This window comes from Bos indicus x Bos taurus, chromosome 17 (genome assembly GCF_003369695.1).
Source record: "Bos indicus x Bos taurus breed Angus x Brahman F1 hybrid chromosome 17, Bos_hybrid_MaternalHap_v2.0, whole genome shotgun sequence".
Taxonomy (NCBI): Eukaryota; Metazoa; Chordata; class Mammalia; order Artiodactyla; family Bovidae; genus Bos; species Bos indicus x Bos taurus.
Window position 1 is genome coordinate 33,437,883 of NC_040092.1, and position 22,288 is coordinate 33,460,170.

A 22,288-nucleotide genomic window follows, 5' to 3' on the forward strand; every position below is an offset into this window, starting at 1 on the left:
GTGCATGTGCCTTTTTGAATTATGTGTTTTCCAGGTGGAAGAAACCTAAGTGTCAACTGACAGTTGAATGGATAAAGAAGATTTGGTAGATATATACAATGGAATATTACTCAGCCATTAAAAGGAACAAAACTGGGTCATTTGTAAAGACATGGATGGACCTAGAAACTGTCCTACAGAGTGAAGTAAGTCAGAAAGAGAAAAACAAATATTGTAAGTTAACACATATATGTGAAATCTAGAAAAAAGGTATAGATAATGATATTTGCAAAGCAGAAATAGAGACACAGACATAGAGAACAAACATATCGATACCAAGGGGTACAGGGGGGCTAAATTGGGAGGTTGGTATTGACACATATACACTATTGATACTATGTATAAAATAGATAACTAATGATGATAACCTGTTGTATAGCACATGCACACTAAGTTACTTCAGTCATGTCTGACTCTGACCTTATGGACTAGCCTGCCAGGCTCGTCTGTCCATGGGATTCTCCAGGCAAGAATACTGGAATGGGTTGCCATTTTCTTCTCCAGGGGATTTTCCCCACCCAGGAATCAAACCCGTGTCTCTCATGTCTCCTGCATTGACAAGCAGGTTCTTTACCACTAGGGCCACCTAGGAAGCTATAGCACAGGGAACTCTACTCAATGTTTTGTGGTGACCCAAATGGCAAAGCTATGGTTTTTCCAGTGGTCATGTATGGATGTGAGAGTTGGGCTGTGAAGAAAGCTGATCACTGAAGAATTGATGCTTTTGAACTGTGGTGTTGGAGAAGACTCTTGAGAGTCCCTTGGACTGCAAGGAGATCCAACCAGTCCATTCTGAAGGAGATCAGCCCTGGGATTTCTTTGGAAGGAATGATGCTAAAGCTGAAACTCCAGTACTTTGGCCACCTCATGAGAAGAGTTGACTCATTGGAAAAGACCCTGATGCTGGGAGGGATTGGGGGCAGGAGGAGAAGGGGACGACAGAGGCTGAGATGGCTGGATGGCATCACTGACTCGATGGCCGTGAGTCTGAGTGAACTCCGGGAGTTGGTGATGGACAGGGAGGCCTGGCGTGCTGTGATTCATGGCATTGCAAAGAGTTGGACACGACTGAGCGACTGAACTGAACTGAACTGAAATGGCAAAGAAATTAAAAAAAAAAAAAAAGAGGAGATATATGTATACATTTGACTGATTCACTTTGCTGTATAGCAGAAACTGACATACCAGTGTAAAGTGACTATACTCCGATAAAAATTAATTTAAAAAAAGCACTCAGCTGAGTACTAGAGAAACTCTTTGCCTATTTTTAGAATTCACACTCTCTCTGTGTAGCACTCCCTGTTTTTTATGCTGATCTACAAACTTTAGCTTCTTTGGACTCCACAAATTCTCAGCTCAATCTCTTCAATTCAGGAGGACATATCTGTTTGGTTTCTACTATTCTGAGGCCTAGGAACTCTGCAGATGGTAGGCTGGAGGAATTTTAGGTCTCCCTTCATTTGTTTCCTTTTTCTCTGAAATCACTTTTTTGAGATGACTTTTGTCCAAAGCTGAAAGCTGTTGTTTTGTACATTTTGTTTATTTTAAATTGTTTATGGTGACAGAATAAATCTGATTTGTGTTAATTCATCATGGCCAGAAGCAAGAGTCTAAGGTATATTTTGAGTTTATAAAATTTGTCAAATTTATTAGGACTCATTCAGTTGACTCATTCAGACTCATTTGGAAACAGAAACCCTATCTGACTTCCTGAAATAGCTAATGTATGGAAAAGCTCACCTAACTGGGAGGTAAAATGTAGATTTTACAATACAGAGGTTTAAAAATGTGATGAGAACAACCCTCTCTTTTTGCTTCATATCTGTTTGCTTTCATGTTGTTATCTTGGCTTCATTTTCAGAAAACTTTTTTTTTTTTCCATGGAGTGTAAAGATGGTCTGGCAGCTTTAATCTTATGTGACACTTAGACTACTGTTCTCAGAGGAGTTATTTTTCCAAATAACTCTTAATATTATCTGAGGGGATTCTGATTGGCCTATAAAGAAGGCTGAGCACTGAAGAATTGATGCTTTAGAACTGTGGTGTTGGAGAAGACTCTAGAGAGTCCCTTGGACTGCAAGGAGATCAACACAGTCAATCCTAAAGGAAACCAGTCCTGAATATTCATTGGAAGAATGGATGGTGAAGCTGAAACTGAAATACTTTGGCCACGTGAAGCAAAAAGCTGAGTCATTGGAAAAGACCACTGATGCTGGGAAAGATTGAAGGCAGGAGGAGAAGGCGATGACAGAGGATGAGATGGTTAGATGGCATCACTGACTCGATGGACATGAATTTGAGCAAGCTCTGGGAGTTGGTGATGGACAGGGAGGCCTGGTGTGCTGCAGTCCATGGGGTCACAAAGAGTCGGTTATGACTGAGCGACTGAACTGAACTGAACTGAACTGATTGGCCAGTTCAACTTCCACGTGCAGCTCTGAAGCAGTCACCGTGGTTGAGGTATTCTGCTTTGCTGGGCTGGTCCAGGCCTCCTTGCCCAGGAGGGAATGAAAGTCAGCCATACCAGGAATGTCATGGATTATGCAGGATTATTTACTGTAATGGGGGAGTGATTATGCAAAGCAAGTGATGTTGGAGAAACACATATTTCATGTCTACGGTATTTAACAGTACTATTTAGGGCATACATTAATCGTTTATCTCTGCATAACAAATTACTCAAAAATTTAGCAGCTTAAGACAACAAATATTTATTAGCTTATAGTTTCTATGAGTCAGGGATTTTTAAGTCAGAGTCATCTGTAGCTAGATGGTTGTGGTTCAGGGTCTGTCTTAAAGTTACAGTGAATGATTGCGTAGGGTTACTGTCATCTTTAAGCTTGCCTGGGGATGTGCAAGTGGGATCCATTTCTAAGCCCTCTCCCTTTTTCATTGGCAAACTTCAGTTCTTTGTTGGCTGTTAACTGGAAATTTCAGTTTCCCACCACGTAGGGCTCTCCAAGCTGCCTAAGAAGTCTCACTATATAGGAGTTGAATTCTCTGAGTGAATGAACTAAGTGAAAGATTTTTTTGTATCTAAGATGGAAGCTACAGCCTTTTTGTAACCTAACATCAGAAATGAAATAACATCATTTCTGCATGGTCCACTCAAGAGAAAAAGAGTAAAGTTCCATCTCTTGAAGGGAGAAATTTTTAAAAAATTGTGGATTTATTTTTAAAACTGGGGCTTCCCCATTGGTTTAAGTGGTAAAGAATCCACCCACAATGGAGGAGTCGCAGAAGACTCAAATTTGATCCTTGAACCAGGAAGATCCCCAGAGAAGGAAATAAGAAACTACTCCTGTATTCTTCTCAGGAAAATCCCATGAACAGAGGAACCTGGTGGGTTGTAGTCCATTGGGTTGCAAAGAGTCAGACATGACAGAGGGACAGCGGCATGTTTTTAAACCACTACATAACTTTTATTGATGTAAGTAGAAATTAAGACTTACCGTAATCACAAGGATTTATAGTCTTCCAATTATTTATATAATTTAAATTATATAAAATTTACCTGATTTGTGGTCTGAAAAATGAAAATATCTTGCTGTCTCAAAAAAGAAAATAATACTGAACTTTGGAAATACTCAATATTTTTTGTAATGATGGTTATAATTAGTTGATTACCAGAATTGATTTAAAAATAGAAAGAAGTTTAAAGATATGCTGATAAGACTATATTTTAAACATTTTGAAATATTTAACACAAACTCAGAAAACCATATAGAATGAAAAAAAATTGCAAATTTTTGCCTTCAGAGATTTAATGTAAGCTTGAGTCTGAGCTTCAACTGAGGTTACTGCCAAGTTCACTACCATGTGAAGGAGATGAATTATACATGATATCTTTTATTGCATTTAAAGTTATGGTCTGTAGACTCCTAGTCTGATAAATTTTATAAATAATTTTCTATCTCGTGTAGATATTCTAAAAATGCCCACGTTGGTTATATCTTTAGAAAGATAATAGCATGACTATTAATTAAAGTTACTATTTGTTACTTCAGTTGTTTCAGGTTTCTAACAATGAAATATGTAACTTGACTGTAACCTGCAACCTTTTCCTCAAACTTAATATGCTTACTGTGGGAAAGGGCAGAAAATATTTAGAAATGTTCTCTTTCCCACCTGCCTGAATTCTTATTTTCCTTTATTTCAACATGGAAATTAAATGAAAAAAATTTACATGAGTAATAGCTGTGAACATTTCATTAGCATTAAACTTGAGGATTAAAGAAAAAAATCTACTTTTGTCAAAGGCATTCACAGAAAACCAATTCTAATAGTACACAAGGTTATATCAACAGTAAGCTTTGTTTTCACTCTGGGCCCCTCCTGCTTCTGTTCTCTTGCCTAGAAAGAGCAGTTCTTATGGATTCCTGTGTGCTTTTAGAAGGCAGTCTCTGCATCCAGAAGGATGAGAATGTGTCTGTGCATATGAAAGAATATACGTGTGTCTGTGCATGCATATATGCAGTTTCTCTTTTAATTATATCAGTGGTTCTCTAACTTCAGCATGCTTCACAGTCATCTGAGGGCTTGTTAAAACACAGTTTGCATTAACACAGCACCCCTCAGGGTTTCTGATTCACAGTTAGAACTGAGATTTGAGAATTTGCTTTTCTAACAAGTTCCCAGGTAGTGATGATCACACTTTTAGAATCACACCTTTACAACCACTGAATTATATTAATGGCAGTAACTGGCTTTGTTCTTTATGTATTGAAGATTTGTTCATGTCATTTGTTTGAAACTGCACCATTTTCTTTTGGACACTTGAGCTCTATGAATATATTATAATGTGCTTAATGCATCCCTGTTGATGGATGCTTAGGTTGTTTCTAATGTTTGAAAGTTTAATGAGTGCAGGTAAATTGGTCAACATTCTATCTTCCAAAGTTGAAAACTTACCTAATATACAGTTTTCAAATCAATTCACAGAAAGTAAAGTTCAATTTGTAGAATATCTAATTTGATGAACTTACCTATTGTAGTCTTATCAGGAATGTTTTGATGGTTTTAACAAAAATGATTTAAAGGAAATGGCAACCCACTCCAGTATTCTTGCCTGGAGAATCCCATGGACAGAGGAGCCTGGGAGGCTACAGTCCATGGGGTTGCAAGAGTCGGACACGACTTAGCAACTAAACCACCAACCACCACCACAATAAGAAGGCTCAATTTTGGTGATTTGTGACACATACTTTTCTTAAAATAAATTAAAATAAGATTGATATGTTATGGATGAAATTGGCTAGAGAATCTTAAAACTGCTTACAAACTACTGAAATAGCAATGAGTATATTCAGGGATACCTTGGGGACATTGTGGGTTCAGTTTCAGACTGCCACAATAAAGTAGCTATCTCAAAGGGAAAAAAGGAAATTGCACACATATCTGTTTTCTCAATGGATATAAAAGCTGTTTTTATCCTATACTGTAGCCTATTAAGTATGCAATAGCATTATGTCTAAAAAATGTACCTACCTTACTTTTAGGATACTTTATTGTTAAAGTAGGCTAATTATCATCTGAACCTTCAGTAAATATTAATCTTTTTGATGGAGGGTCTTGACTCAGTGTTGACAGCTGCTGACTGATAAGGGTAGTGGTTGCTTAAGGATGTGACAATTTCTTAAAATAAGACAATAATGAAATTTGCCTCACTAATTGACTTTTTTTTTTTTTTCCCCAGGAACAATTTCTCTGTAGCAGGTAATGCGGTTTGATAGCATTTTATCTGCAGTAGAACTTCTTTCAAAATTGTAGTCGATCCTCTAAAACCCTGCTGCTATTTTACAACTAAGTTTATGGAATATTCTAAATCCTTTGTTGCCATTTCAACAGTCTTCACAGCCTCTCTTCACCAAGAGTAGATTCCATCTCAAGAAACCACTTTCTTTGCTCATTCATAAGAAGAAACTCTTCATCTGTTGAAGTTTTATCATGAGATTTCAACAATTCAGTCACACCTTTAGGCTCTACTTCCAATTCTGGTTCTCTTGTTATTTCCACCATATCTGCAGTTACTTCCTCCCATGAAGTCTTGACCCCTCATAGTTATCCTGATGGTTGAAATCAACTTCTTCCAAGTGCCTATTCATGTTGATAGTTTGACCTCTTCCCATTAATCACAGATATAGGTACTTCCCATAGTCTAGTGGCTAAGGCTCAGGGCTCCCAATGCAAGACGCCCAGGTTTGATCCCTGATCAGGAAAATGTATCCCAAATGCCACAACTAAGAGCCCACATGTTGCAAGGAAGGTCCTGTACTGGGCAATGAAGATCTTGAGTGCTATAACTAAGATTCAGTGCAGCCAGCAAACAAACAAACAAAAAAATGCATTTACTGCACTGATTTTTTAAAAAAAGATAAGCAATACTATTTTGAGTCTTTTTTCCTGAGCAGTATTTTAACAGTGGGCTTCAAATATTCAGTAAACAGATTTGTAGTCATCCAGGTCTTGTTTCTGAGGTCTTGTAGAGCACAGGCAGAATAGACTTAACATAATTCTCAAGAGCCTTAGGGCTTTTGGAATGCTAAATAAGCATTGGCTTCAACTTAAGTCACCAGCTGTGTTAGCTTCTAACAAGTCAGCCAGTCCTTTGAAGCCAGACATTGACTTCTCTCTAGCTATGCAACAAGGCTGTTTTTTTTTTTTTTTTTTTGTCTGCTTAAAAGTCTGCTTTTTAGTGTAGCCACATTAATTAATTATCTGAGCTAGATAATCTAGTTAACTTGCTGCAGCTTCTACATCAGAATTTGCTACTTCTCTTTGTACTGTTATATTATAGATATGGCTTCTTTCCTTAAACCTCATGAACTAACCTGCTAGCGTAAACTTTTCTTCTAGTTTTCTCACCTCTCTCAGCTTTCAGAAAGTTGAAGAGAATTAGGGCATGGCTCTGGATTAGGTTTTGGCTTAAGGAAATGTTGTGGCTGGTTTGTTCTTCTATTCAGACCACTAAAACTTCTCTCGAATCAGTAATAAGGCTGTTTTGCCTTCTTTTTATTAATGTGTTGACTGGAGTAGCATTTCTGATTTCCTTCAAGAACACTTATTTGCATTCACAGCTTGGATAACTGTTTGGCACAAGAGGCCTAGCTTTCAGCCTATTTGGCTTTTGACATGCCTTCCTCACTATGTTTAATCATTCCTAGCTTTTAATACCGGAGAAGGCAATGGCACCCCACTCCAGTACTCTTGCCTGGAAAATCCCATGGATGGAGGGGCCTGGTAGGCTGCAGTCCATGGGGTCGCTAAGAGTCAGACACGACTGAGCGACTTCACTTTCACTTTTCACTTTCATGCGTTGGAGAAGGAAATGGCAACCCACTCCAGTTTTCTTGCCCAGAGAATCCCAGGGACGGCAGAGCCTAGTGGGCTGCCATCTATGGGGTCACACAGAGTCAGACATGACTGAAGTGACTTAGCAGCAGCAGCAGCAGCAGCTTTTAATACAAAGAGAGAGATACAAAATTCACTCTTTCACTTGAACACCTACAGGCCATTTTAGGGTTATTAGTTGGCCTAATTTCAATATTTTTGTGTCTCAAAGAATCCAAAGGCCCAAGGAGAGGAAGAGAGACAGAAGAATGGCTGATCAGTAAAGCAGTCAGAACACACATGCCACTTATCAATTACATTTGCTGTTTAATATGGGCATGGTTGGTGGTGTTACCAAGTACAATAGTAATATCAAAGATCACTGGTCATAGATTATCATGACAAATATAATAAGAGAGGTTTAAATGTTGCAAGAATTACCAAAATGTGAGATATCTCACTTCACAGAGATATGAAGTGAGAAAATGCTGTTGAAAAGTGGCATTGACTCAGACATAAAAAAGAATAAAATGATGTCATTTGCAGCAACATGAATGCACTTACAGATTATCATATTGAGTGAAGTAAGTCAGACAGAGAAATATATGATATCGCTTATATGTAGAATCTAAAAAATAATGATACAAATGAACTTACTTACAAAACAGAAATAGATCCACAGACATAGAAAATAAACTTATGGTTACTAAAGGGGAAGAAGGGGAAGGGATAAATTGGGAAGATGGAATAAATATATACACACCCTATATATAAGATAGATAACCAACAGGAACCTACCCTATGGCACAGAAAACTATACCCGATATTTGTCCTAACCTAAAAGGGTTTCCCTCATAGCTCAGTTGGTAAAGAATGCACCTGCATTCTTACAGCTTTGAAAACCTTAGAATATTGACTATTATTTAGTGAATTCCTCAGATGATATAACAATTTTATTTTATGTCTAGCAAATAAAACCTTAAAGATAATTGTGAATATTGTTAAATTTTTATTAATTTATCAATATAAGTTAAATTAAGAACTTAAATTCCAAAGAAACTGAAGGAAACAGAAATAGCTAAAATAGCCTTACCATATACAGAATATCAAAATTTTAGTTTAAAAAACCAGTAGTTGAGATGTGTTGACTTGAGAGCTGTTTGCAGAAAGATTATATTAGAAAGGACAAAATCATTCAGAAAACCAGGAAAAAATGAGGTGCTATGGAAGGAATTACACAACTAGTGAGTAAAATTCAAGATGTTAATCATAAATTGACAATTTTGAGACTTGTACTTTTTGCCTAGGATGCAAAAAGTTGAAAAGACTGTTTCCAACCTAAAGATAAGAAAAAGTCAGATAAATTACAAAATCAGAACTTGAGATCATCAGAGAGCTCATGTCAAAGGGAGCTCAACTGAAAACCCATAGGCAGTCTGCTCCAAGGAGAAATGAAGTGTAAGCAGTGACTTATGTGGCAGGACATGGTAAGGAGAGATAGTGGATGCTGTTGAGCTAAAGTTTTTAATGAATTTCTTGAGGCCAAGGGAGAGTATTGAAATCGTGGGAGTCGTAGACACAAAGAGAGTCTACATTCACTCACAAATTCTTATTCACAAGCTTCCAGCGGTGCTCATGAGTAAACCTAGGAACCAGGAGTCAGAGATGGGAAACAGTGACTATGAGAAAGACATGAAGCTCCTCCTAGAAATTTCTCTCATATGGTACAATATATTTATAATGATAGGGAAAGAAAAATGAATGCTGTCATTCCCAAGGAACATATGAAGACCCATTGCAACTGGGAAGAGGCAAAAGGAAAAAAGGACCCTTTTATCTCAGGGGGAAAGACAGAAAAATTCCTGGTGCTAGGGTCCTACACTAGCTCAATTATGCATGGGCAGAGGAGACTGGTGGGCTACAGTCTATGGGGATGCAAACAGCTGGACATGACCAAGTCAATAGGCACGCATCCACAATAGTTGGGCAATGGGCAGGAAGCTCTCTTGCAAACAAGGCTCACCAAATATTCAAGTCAGAGTATGGTTGCAATGTGAAAAGAAGAGCATGTCAAAGCTCCACTCCAGAGATTTAAGCCCTGGGCTTGCCTAAGAATGAGGCTGGAACAAGACCACAGATAAACACCTTGTCTCTCTGTGCCCCTGGGCAGCAAGCAATAGCAGTGACTTATGAAAAAAGCTCCTGCGTGATGCAAGGACACAGGATGTTTTGCCAAAAGTTTTCACTTTCATCTCAGGTTCAAAGGATTTGTTAACAAAATAAGCCACTCATCATATACAAATAAATATTACAGATATTTATTAGAGAATTATCTAGCTTACTTTCAACACACTAACATTAAATGAAAACAGAAATTGAAAGAGCAGAGAGTACATCACCAAATTGGGTTTTGACCAACATCCAGACTTAAACAGCACTGGGAAGTCCTGTGTTACAGCACATCTAGAGTCCCAATTGGGAAAGGGTCCCAAGCGGTGCATCTGTGGGTGAGACTTCCAAGACTGCAGTTCAGGGTTCCCGCTTATAATCCCAGGACAGGTGCAAACTGATATCATTATCAATCTGTGATCAAATTGCAAGCCTGGTTTCCTGTTAATGTTATTTGCTTTGTTGTATAAAACTTTGTTGTATAAAACTAGTTAAGCCTGGGGCTTGGTTTACCAGACCTGCTCCAGGGTCTCAACAATCTCAAGATTTCTCCCTCATCTTACCTATGGTGCTGCAAGTCTTGCACTCACACCAGGCAGTCACTCCCAGTTACTCCCAGTCAGAGCGGTGTCCAGGCAGGTTAGAAGCAAGGTCAGAGGCCTCCTCTGCTTTATCTTTGAAGCCTAAAAAAGACTATTCATTTAATTTCCCTAACAACATGGAAGACTGAAAGTTGAGAACTAGGATAAACAATCAAACTAGCAAAAGCAAAACCCACTGGAAATATTGGTACATTCTTGCCTGAAAACACATGCTAAAGCAAGCTGAAGTAAGTGGTACAGTGAAAGTTACCATAACAATGCCAAAACAAATTTAGGTCAACCTCTGACCAAACTGACTCACCCCTTCTCACCTTTTCACATTAAAAGACTAACAGAGGAAGAGATATGCACATTACAAGCATAAATATCATTTACCCGAGTCTCTACTGGTCTATATAATATGTGTGCAATGCAATAAAAAATTATAAGATGTAAACACACACACGCAAACACAAAACCCCCACAACTATCTGGCCACGAGACAAAATAATAGAATCAGTCTCAGGTACAACCTGGATGTTGAAACTGTCAGACAGGGATTTTGACATAACTGGCTAATGTGCTAAAAATCTGTAGTGAAAAAAGTGGGCAATAGCATTTAATGTGTAAGGGATCTCAGCAGAGAGATAATTATAAGAAACAAATGTAAATGCTAGAACTAGAAACACAAACTGAACCACAAAAGAAAAATAAAAGTGAGCAGGACGTATCATGGCACTCAAGAGCTGGGGGACAAAATCAAACTTTAACATATTAATACATGCAACTGGAATCTCAGATGGAGAAAAACTTTTGATTTGAGACAATCCTCTTGATAGCATAAACATTTAAATGTTATAAGTCTCTCTCTTGGCTGTGCTTTATGTGCCAACCACAAATTTTCATATGCTGAATTTTCATTCATCAATATACTTTTTTTTCTATGATATTCTCTTTATCCCATACGTTATTTAAAAGTATGCTGCTTAGTCTTCAAGTGTTTGGAAATTTTGCCTTTTATTTTACTATTATTATGTTCTAGTTTGATTCCATTTTGGTCAGAAAATATAAACCATATGATCTAAGGATGGTGACTGCAGACATGAAATTAAAAGATATTTACTCTTTGGAAGAAAAGCTATGACAAACCTAGAATAGCGTATTAGAAAGCAGAGACATCATTTTGCTGACAAAGGTCCATAGAGTCAAAGCTATAGTTTTTCTAGTAGTCATGTACACATGTGAGAGCTGGAAGATTAAAAAAGGCTGAGTGCCAAAGAATTGATGCTGTCAAATTGTGGTGCTGGAGAAGACTCAGGAGTCCCTTGGACTGCAACCAGATCAAGGCAGTAATCCTAAAGGAAATCAACCCTGACTATTCATTGGAAGGATTGATGCTAAAGTTGAAGGTCCAATACTATGGCCACCAGATGGGAAGAGCAAACTCACTAAAAAGGACTGATTGAAGGAAAAATTGAAGGCAAAAGGAGAAGGGGACAGTAGAGGATTAGATGTTTAGCATCATCAACTCAATGGACACGAATTTGAGCAAATTGTAGAAGACAGAGTGGCCTGGCATGCTGCACGGGGTCGCAAAGAGTCAGACTTAGTGACTGAACAACAACAACAAAATAATTTCTTTTAATTAACTGAGAGTTTTTTTATGGCCCTTTTCTCCTACTCTAGAGTATTCGGAATCATGTTTGACAGCTGATGCAACAATTATGGTGGTTCTAAATATAGACAGTCATATTTATTAGTTGAAGATTTTTGTGTCTATATTCATAATAGATATTGGCTTAGTTTTCTTTATTGTAACCTCTGTCTGATTTTGGCATCTGTCTCTGATTATATCTGAGAGTTGGCACTTTTGACCTTTCACTGCCTTGTCAGAGATGTCACGAGTACTCCTGGTATCAGTGCTTGTGCCTCCAGGTTTGTTGGTGTCTTGCTGCTGCAAGCGTTGCTTTTGTCGCAGCTTGGAGCACTGGAATGATGGACTCGTCTGCTGTGCCCCTAATTTGCAGGCTCTGTAGCTGTGGCCGGAGGGATTTGGTACAGGAGGATCTGGTGTCATGGGTACTTCTGCCATGTCATGTGTTGTTATATTCATGGATCTTTCTGCTTCCAGTGGCGGGTGGAGGGCTGGAATTGTTGGCGCCCTTGGACTTCCTTTGTGGCTCAGCTGGAAAAGAATCCACCTACAATGCGGGAAATGTGGGTTCAATCTCTGGGTTGGGAAGATCCCCTGGAGAAGGGAAAGGCCACCCACTCTAGTATTCTGGCCTAGAGAATTCCATGGACTGTATAGTCCATGGGGTCGCAAAGAGTTGGACATGACTGAGCGACTTTCACTTTGCAACTGAAGGGATGGAGTTCCAGACTCTACTGCCACTGCTGCCCAACTGCCTGTGCCAGGAGGCCGGTGTTGTGTGAGCTACCTTCCCTGCTTCTACCAAGTTCTACAGGGCTGCGGGCTCTCAGCTATAGGGCTGGAAGCCAAGATTTCAGGCACTGCCTCCAGTGTTCCCCTAGTCCTGCTTCTGTGTATTCTGGTCCACCCATCTCTAGGTGTGCAGATAAATGGAATTCTCCTGTGTTCTGGTATATTGGGCAGAGGCACCTTTTTGAAGTTGTAGATTCTTTACTTTTAGATTGAAGAGGAGAAAAAAAGGAGCATCTTACTCTACTATCATGCAGAAATCTCTCTTACATTTTATTTTTTTGCTGAGGTTTTCTACTTTTTCATTTGTTTTCCATAGTTGTTTATTAAAGGATTTTAACTATGACTGCTTTAAAATATTCGTAGATAGTTCTAACAACTTTGTCATATTTGTGTTGGCATCTATTGACTTCTTTTTTTCATCCAGTTTTATATCTTCCTGTTTCTTGGTATAAGCAGTGAGTTTTGATTGCTACCTGGACATTTTTGTATGATATTGTGAGACCATAGCTTATTTAAACCTATTTTAGATGGATTTATGTTGACACCACCTTAGCAGGAGAAGATTTGCCTTGCACTGACAGTTGGAAATAGAAGTACAAGTTTCTTAAAACAGTGTGCTCTGTTGATACACGGTTGGAGAGTCCTCATTATTGCTTGGCAGGGTTAGGAGTTTGGGAGTTGCAGTTCTCCATGTGGTCTCCACTAACACCGCAGGGTAGGCTTGTCACTAGCCAGGAGAGATGAAAGGCTTGTCTCACTACTTGCTTATCTCTGAAACCATCCTGGCAGGGAGGGGATTGGGGCAACTTTTATAGTCTTATAAGGATGAAGGTATAGGCTCCTCACTTGGTTTTTGCTAGCATGATTGAGGTGGAGCCACACTTTTTGCCCCCCTCCTTTGGTGTTTGAATGAATGAAGTTGAGAAGGTATATATACATTTTAAGTCTTTTCTTTTGCTAGGCTGCCCCTTTCCTGTTTCCCTTGGCTGTTATTGTTCAGTCTCTAGGTCATGTCCAACTCTCTATGACTCCGTGGACTGCAGCACACCAGGCTTCCCTATCCTTCACTATCTCCTGAAGTTTGCTCAGATTCATGTGCATTGAGCCAGACTAGAGAGAGAGGCTCTTGTTGGAGTTTCTTCTTACATGTGCCTATTGGTAGTTCCAGTTTGCCAATTTCTTTGGCTACATGTCTGGGATATAAGATACTCCAAGGAACTCACCACTGTGTCATTCTGTGGGTCCTATGGTCCCTAAACAGTCTTTCTTCTTTCTTCTTCATAAATTGTCCTTATTGGGGAGAATAAGAAGTACATTTACTCTGTCTTCCCAGAAACTGAAGTCTCCTTGTTTTTTTTCTTTTTGTTTACATTTTACTCACTAGTGCTTTGTCTTTACTATTTTTTTATCTTCTAAATTCATATATTTTTTACTGATTAACTTCCAAATATAAAATATATTCCTTTAGGATAAAATTATTTGAGGAAGATGAAAGAGAGATACAAGTTTAAGGAGAAACATGACATGTTAAATTTCTGAATGCTAAAGAAAAGCTTAAGTTTTTTCAAATAAAGGATGGTTGGTTAAAAAATGTATTCTTGTATTCATATTCCTTAGACACATGTAAAAAGAGAGATGTAACAGTTTTACTTAATAATGCCGTATTTATATTTAACTGGGAATTAACATCCTTCAGAACTATTACAAACATTTCTGATTAAAGATGATAGCCAATTTAAAAATTGGCAAGAAGTTTTATCATTTTTCAAAAATATTAAGGGACTTTGTCAGCAAGAAAGATTAAATCCATTGCTCTGGGATATGTGCCTGAGGATGGGGAGGCAGCTGGACCCACTTCTACGGTGCTGTGGTCCGCGCCTTCGCCGCCTGCTAACTCGCATCCCGCTTCCCTCCAGGCGGGTCCACGCGTGAAGACAGCAGCCTACGGGCTACATGAAAATGACATGTTGGTGTCGTTCAAGAGTGAGGCTGAGAGCCTCAAGGGCAAACTTGAGGAGGAGAGGGCCAAGCTGCCCGACTTGGAGCTGCACCAGGTGGCCGAGCACGTGGAGGCCCCAGAACAGTTTGTCATGAAGACCAGAAGGACCCTCAAAGGCCATGGGAACAAGGTTCTGTGCATGGACTGGTTCAAGAATAAGAGGAGGATGGTGACCTCCTTGCAGGATGGGAAGGTGGTAGTGTGGGATTTCTTCACTACTAACAAGGAGTGCGGAGTTGCGATGAACTGCAAGTGAGTGGTGGCGTGTGCATACGCCCTGTTGGGACGTGCCACTGCATACGGTGGTTTGGATAATAAGTGTTCTGTGTATCTACTGACGTTTGACAAAAATGGAAACAAGGCTGCCAAAAAGAAGTCTGTTGCTATGCACACCGACTGTCAGCTTGCGGCTTCACCAACTCTGATGTGCAGATCCTGACAGCCAGCAGCGACGGCACGTGTGCCCTGTGGAAAGTGGAGAGCAGGCGGCGGCTGCCGTGCTTTTCATGGGCATGGGACCGATGTACTCTGTTTGGACCTGGCCCCCTCAGAGACATGGAACACCTTGTTTGAGGGATGTGACAAGAAATCCGTTGGGTGGGACATGTTCCCTGGACAGTGTGTGCAGGCCTTTCAAACACAAGAATCTGACATCAACAGTGTCTGGTACTAATCTGGGTGGAGATGCCTTTGCTTCGGGATCAGATGATGTGTGTGTTGCCTCTATCGCCTCTGGGCAGCTTCCAGCATGGACTTCTCCCTCAGTGTATCCTGCTGGATACAACAATTATACCATCAACGTCTGGGATGTCCTCAAGGGGTCCCCAGTCACCTCTTGTTTGAATATGAAAACCACGTTAATACTCTATGAGTTTCCCCTGATGGGGCTGCCTTTTGCTCAGGATCATGAGATCATACCCTCAGAGTCTGGGCTTGATCACAGTGCTCATAGGTACCTGGGGAAAAAATTTGAAATCATCACATGTGAATAGATCCTGCTTCTAGAGGATCTGAGAGTTTATTGCAAGTTAGCTTATGGAAGCAGCTCCATGACTGAAAGTTCACCAAGCGTCTCCAACATTAATATCGAAACCATTACCATCGAAACCATTACCCTTGGAAAGATCCCAAGGTAAGCCTTCAGCACTAGGAGAACACCCTCAAGTATAGTGTTTATTATTTTGAACTCTTTAAAAAATTCATCTATTTTTAAAGTTATTCTAAATTATATGACTCTCAACTCATTTTTGGTGCTGTAGTCTTGCTGCTTGTTCAGTGGTAAAGAATCTGCAGGACACACAGTCTCAGTTCCTAGGTTGGGAAGATCCCTTGGAGAAGGAAATGGCAACCCATTCCAGTATTGCCTGGGAAATCCCATGGAAAGGGGAGCGTGGTAGGCTACAGTCAGTGGAGTTGCAAAAGAGTCGGACTCGGCTTTAGAGAATGTGAAATTGACTTCCAAATGGTTGTGTCTTTTTACAGTCTCATTGGTAGTGCATGCCAGTTCTCAGGGTCTTACAATCTTGCCAGCACTGATGCTATCACATTAAAGAAAAAAATTTTTTTGACTATAATCAGAGTAAAATGGTGTCTCACTCTGAACTTTGGTTCTAGTTTGGATTTCCCTGATGATTGATGAGGGTTTCCCTGCTGCTGCTGCTGCTGCTGCTGCTGCTAAGTCGTTTCAGTCGTGTCCAACTCTGTGCGACCCCAGAGACGGCAGCCCACCAGGCTTCCCTGTCCCTGGGATTCTCCGGGCAAGAACACTGGAGTGGGGTGCCATTGCCTTCTCCAAGGGGATGCTAGTAGTAAAGAACATGCCTGCTAATTCAGGAGATGCAGGAGATGTTAGTTGGATCCCTAGGTGGGAAAGATACCCTGGAGGAGGAAATGGCAACCCACTCCAGTATTCTTGCCTGGAGAATCCCATGGTCAGAGGAGCCTGGTGGGCTATAGTCCATGGGATCACAAACAGTCAGACACGGCTAAGCAACTGAGCATGCATAATGGTTGATGAAGGTGAGCACCTTTAAAGTCTTTATTTCCATTTTTATCTTCTTTTCATATAAGTGGCTAGAGTTGCCGATACTTAAATTTTCCCCCAAATTTTCTACTGGTTTAATTTCAATTTTCACATTGACTTGAAGGCATTCTCTCTGTCTTCACTAACATTTTTTCAATTATTATGGTGTATTTAATTTCTGAACGCTTTGGGTTATATAGTCACTCTTGTTATAATATTTTGGATAAGCATAATTTCGATTTCAATGAAGACTTATATATTAATCTTTTCCTTTGCAGTTTATTTTCTTTTTGTTTGAGAAATTTCTTCTTAACCCCCAGGTAACAGAGATATTTCCCGTTTTCTTCTGAAATATTTTGTAACTTTGACATTCATGTTTAAATCTCTAATTCATCTGACATTGATCTTTGTATGAAAGATTATGTAAGATTCTGATTTCATTTTTCCTCTATAAAATTGTTTGCATACAATTTATTGAATAATTCCCCTCTCATTCACATATTGTCAATGTCACTTCTATTAAAATTTTAGCTTTTATGTATCTGTGGGACTCCTTTTGGGCTTGGTCCATTGGTCTGTCTGAGAGTACCATAGAGTTTATTTACTGATTTTTTTTTTTTTTTTTTTTGCTGTTGTTAGAAAGAAAATTCAGGGCAAGAGTTTATGGAAAACTTGAACACACAGGAAATTTGAATGTCTTTACCTGTTTTATTTGGGATTATAAGAAGTATTAAAAAGTTGTATATGTGCTATGTATGTGTGTGTGCAATTTTTTAAAAAAATATTTATTTTTAATTGATTGGTGATTGGTTTACAATATTGATTTGACTTCTGTCACACATTAACATGAATTAACCATAGGTATACATATGTCCCTTCTCCTCAAACATACTTACATGATACTGACCTTCCTGTTTAAAGTTGTTTTGCTTATCTCTAGAGCTGGCTATTATAAATTATTACTTTTTAATGACTGGAGTTCTTTTCAGTTAGCTACTATAGAACAGATGGTATAGAACAGGAACCAGACCTAGTCTGGGCTAGCAGGAAATCTCCCTGGTTCTCAGTGGAACTCCACAGGATAAAAAATTGTGTATGTGTGTGTGTGTATGTGTGTGTGTGTATATGTGTGTGTGTATCCTTGACCAAGGGATGGTAGGTATAGTGATTTACTCAGGGCTTCTTCTCTGTCTTGCTGCAGTAGTTACAAAGAATGTGTCTATTTCTTCAGCTCTGTTTCCCCTGCAAATTCATTTTCCAACAAGGTAGCAGAAAGCTCTTGTAACTGCTTCCATCCCTTCTGTTGTAGGTGGTCCAAACTAGGGTTGTTGGTTTTAATTTCCTTTCTCTACCTGAGTTTTTCAGTGGTGAACAGCTTGTCTCCTTTTTCCTTTTTTCCATTACCTTGGTCCAAGGTGCATTCCACTCAGTAGCCCTTTTTCCTTTATTTTGAATTTGAATATCAAGGGTTTTTGTTGTTATAAAATGAAATTTCCATTTTACTTCCTTTCTCTCCTTGCTTTTGGTTGATTTCAGAAAGAAGATGGCAGCTCAGAGGTTTTTACATATCTAGCCTGAAATGTTAGCTTGATGTTTGAAGTCACTGACATAATTTACGTATCAGGCTTTATCTTTGACTGAGATATCAAACTCTAGAGACTATTTGCCTAGGGGGGAAAAAACTTAATATTACCTACACTGTGGAAAAGTTGTAATAGATCATAATGCAATCAAAAGTTTAAGATAAAGTATTTTTGCAAATTTCAATTGCATTTTACAAAGTGCCTTTGCAAAAAGGTTTACTGGCATAATATATATTTGAAATTCATGAATAAGTCCCGACACATTTATTGAAATACGCATCAGAGGAAAATTTAATATAATTTTTTCTCATTTCCTATTTTTGGCAGCACAATATTGGCAGGAAGTATTTATTTAAGCATATACCACATATCTAGTACTGAGTATAAAGTAAGTCAGGAATTGACTTTTTAGCACTGCAGAAGAAAATTACTAACTGGCTAAAACATATTGAGAGTCTCAAAAGACCTACTAGAGATTATCTTTTAATATTTTGAAACATTTTACTTGAAAATAACCAGGAATATGTATCGAACAGTGGATGCAGGTTTATAAACTCCTCATTTAATATGCTACTTATTTTAAGGTGATAAAATTCCACAGAAGAGGAAAATTTGAGGTGAATTCTGTCTCAGCAAGGTTTCTTTATTTTTGGGGGTCCTAAATTTTAAAATACTCCTTAATCTCGTGATCAGCTCTTTATGATTGGCTTCTTTCCTTATTGTATCTTGGTTCAGTTAACTTCAGCCCTCTCTTTAGTTCTTTAATGCTTTTTTGTTGCTGTTGTTTTTTCTAATTTTGTCCAACATTTTACTTCTTTGGGGGTTGCAGGGTTAGTCTGAAATGCCTTGCTTACTGATACTGGCTATGATAGCCTTGCTATATTTTATAAGACCTAGAATTTTAATGGCTGTCCTAATGACACTAATGCCCTAATAGTTGTCCTAATGATGCTAGGAGGTTGAGATTCCAATCATATGCTATAAAAAACTGCATGGAGCCTATAATCTTTTGCAGTGGCTAAAAAGCATTCAGAAATATTTTAAAAGGTACATTATGAAGAAATCTTGATTCAAGCTCTGTTTTATTTATGAATAAAGTTTTATATTTTATGAATATTCTATGGTTGGGTAATGTAATTTTTTTCTTTTTTTAGCTATAATTAATGAATGATTACTTTTTGCTCAAAGAGCTATCAATAAATCAATGGTATTCATTGCTATTGGTAGTGTCATAGTAGAAAAGATACTGTATTTTTGTATAATATATCTGGCTATAACATTTGCCCTTTATGAATATTCAACTGAATCTTCTAGTTAAGTTGTGTTAATTATTGTCCTCAGAGACCTATTGAATTCAGTGGTACCTGTGTAATGAGATCTTAAAGTATTCATAGTGATGAGATCTCCCGAAAAATTCCTGAACTAATCTTATTTCCAGCCAGTAATAATTTCTTCGAAAAGAAGTCATTTAGTTTAGAACACTATAAAACAAAATCTTTAAGAGTTATAAAGGTTTAGCATAAAGGATACTATTTATCTTTGATTTAACAAATATTTAATTGTTATGAAAATGTTAGGTACTGGAGATTTTCAGTAAATGAAACAAATCTTGCCTCAACTTTAATATATATATATATATATATATATATATATATATATATGTATTCATTTGGCTTAGAGTCTATTGTAATTTCACTAGTCTGTAGTAAAAATTAATCAATTTTTGTCAAGTCTAATTAACTCAAGATTCAGGATTTCTCATAAAACTCTAATATATTCCTCCTTGGACTTAAATAGTATCTAAGAGCCTAATATCTTTATGAGAATTAATTAGCTTTATTACTGAAGAATGGGACTGCTTAACTTGGTATGAAGTTCCAGGTTTCAGGTTCTGTAATTCATCATATTGTAATAGTTAGATTCTTGCTTTTTATTATCTTGTTAAGGCTGTTCTTATCTTTGTGTAGCTACTAGGGAATGAGTCTTTGTCAGTTCTTGTGGACCTAGGGAGTATAGGAGGCAAGAAGCAGATGTATTTTAAGAGACAGAATGAGGCAATGGAAATAGCAAAGGTGTGGTATCAGGCAAGGACTGAAATACTTGCAGTGCCACTTATTGAATGAATTTCAACAAATCATTTAATCTCTTGAGCCTCAAATTATTTGTCTATAAATTAAGAATTATAATGCTACCTTGGTGGGTTTGAGAATACCAACAATATAATGTATATGAGTATATTGCTCATGGTAACAGTTATAAATATCATAACCGCCACCACCTCCTTCTCTCTGCCTCCCAGCCCCAAGGTGGTACCAAATCACAAGTTCCAGAGCAAACATTGAGAAACGTTGTTTTCTCCTTTCTCTCATTCTGAAACCTCTTTTCTGGGCTTTACATTAAGGTACCTGATGAAAGTGTTTGTTGCACTCTCTGCCAAGAAGATCATTAAAGTTATCTAGTTGGAAATTAAATGATAAACTTGCTCCACTCTGGAATATGAAACTTGTGGATAGGAGGTCAAATTTCTCTTGTTAGAAAAAGAATAATAATAGCTCTTGGCTGTTTAGGTTGAAATAATATGTTTTCTCTGATAATTAATCTGATAATAAAAAGCTGTGGCTAGTTCTTATAAGAGGTAAATTTTGCAGACTAAGAAAAGCTCTGTTTGGTGTTAACAGTTCAAGGTTGAATAACTTTATGCTGATGTAGCAAGAGCTAATTCATTAGATTTCAACTAAACAAATTGGTAGTCTGTGAATTTGAGATGAATTTGATGTAGCTGGTGATTTTACATTTAAATATATAATAAGGTGAAAAAGAAATTGCTACTATGTCTTATTTTGCTTTGGAAAAACTGAGTTTGAACAAGCTGGTCTCAATTTGAGTCTTGAATTTCATGCTGGTTTATCTAATTTCAAGAAAAATTACTGACCCAAGTTCATTGGAGGAAATTATTTTCCACACCATGAGCTCTTTTTCAGACTATTGTTCAAATGAACTACAACAAGGTAAATGTTTTTCAAGAGAACAGAATAGAGCACTGGAGAGAAAATTAGTAATTTTTCTATTGTCTATAAGTGAAAATATATCTTTTAATTATGAATTTAACTTTAAGAATAACTTGATCACATTTATAAATATGTCCAACAAAAGAGTTCAATTTAGTTTCAAAGAGCTGAATGATGAACATTAAAAAGCCATTTTTGACAAATGTTTGGCATAAACATTCGCATGAAATTCTTGTTATTTTTTCGGCTTTTGGTCTGATTCTGCTGGTAATCTTTGTCATGACTAAGCAAGCTACTTGAATAATCTTTCTATTACATGCTCTCATGTTTAAAATCAGCTTATGCCTTATAATTAAAGGAGTTTTACATCTGATAGCTATGGGTTTGAATTTATATAAGTCCATTATTTACTAGTTGTGTCATTTTAAATTTATTTTTAAGAGTTAACCACTTTTGTTTCAGGTACTTTTATGTAGCAGAGTAATATGTTTAACTCTTTTACAGAGATATAAATGCAAACATGAAAAACATTGACATATATGGTAATTCTATACACGTAGTTTTTGTTTTTTGTATTCTGCTTTTTTTGTATAACAACATTTGTAAATATGTCTTTCACTAGATATTTTTCACTAGATATTCACTAGATATATTTCATTAGATATTCACTAGATATTTCACTAGATATCTTTTTTAATTGCTAAATTAAGTTTTAACACTGTATGGACATACCATAATTTACTAGATTGATTCCTTGTTTTTGGACACATAGGTAATTTCTTACTTCCCCCCGCCCTTCAGCTTTATTGAGACATAATTGACATATCAATATAAAATTAGTAAGTTTAAGGTGTACATTAGTTGTTTTGATATGTGTATATTGAAAAACAATGACTACAGTAAGGTTAGAATATCCATTGCCTCACATAAATATAATTTTTTGTTGGTAGTGATAAAAACTTTAAATCTTTTCTCTTAGTTTTTCAAATATACAATAACATATTGTTAATGTGGTTACCATGCTCTATATTATTTATTTATCCCCAGAACTTATTCATCTTATAATTGGAAATTTGTACCTTTTAACTCCCTTCTCCTATTTCCCACACCC

At 37.6% G+C, this 22,288-nt stretch overlaps 1 pseudogene; it reads left to right on the forward strand.

The window, feature by feature from the left end:
• LOC113907735 overlaps window positions 1-15,500 on the forward strand; it is a 56,273-nt pseudogene extending 40,773 nt beyond the window's left edge.
• Window positions 15,501-22,288: the final 6,788 nt, after the last annotated feature.